Below are 300 nucleotides of genomic sequence, written 5' to 3' on the forward strand. Positions count from 1 at the left end.
ACCAAGAGTGCCCTGCCCGAACCGGGGTGCCGGGGACCAACAGGCGATGCTGGGGGCGATGCCGCAAGGGACCGAGGGTGCCGGGGACAGAACCGGGACCAGATCGGGAGCGCTCTGCTCGAAACGGAGGTGCCGGGTACCGGGCGGGGACGGTGCGGACCCGGCCCGGGGGTGCCGGGGCCGGACCAGACGGGGATGCGGAGGGTGCCGGGAGTGCGGGGGGTGGCAGCGGCCCCCGCCCCGCGCCTCCGGGGCCGGGGCCGGACCACGTGCCGCCCGCCCCGCCCCGGCCGCCGTCCC

The sequence above is a fragment of the Mycteria americana genome, chromosome 7 (genome assembly GCF_035582795.1).
Source record: "Mycteria americana isolate JAX WOST 10 ecotype Jacksonville Zoo and Gardens chromosome 7, USCA_MyAme_1.0, whole genome shotgun sequence".
Classification (NCBI taxonomy): Eukaryota; Metazoa; Chordata; class Aves; order Ciconiiformes; family Ciconiidae; genus Mycteria; species Mycteria americana.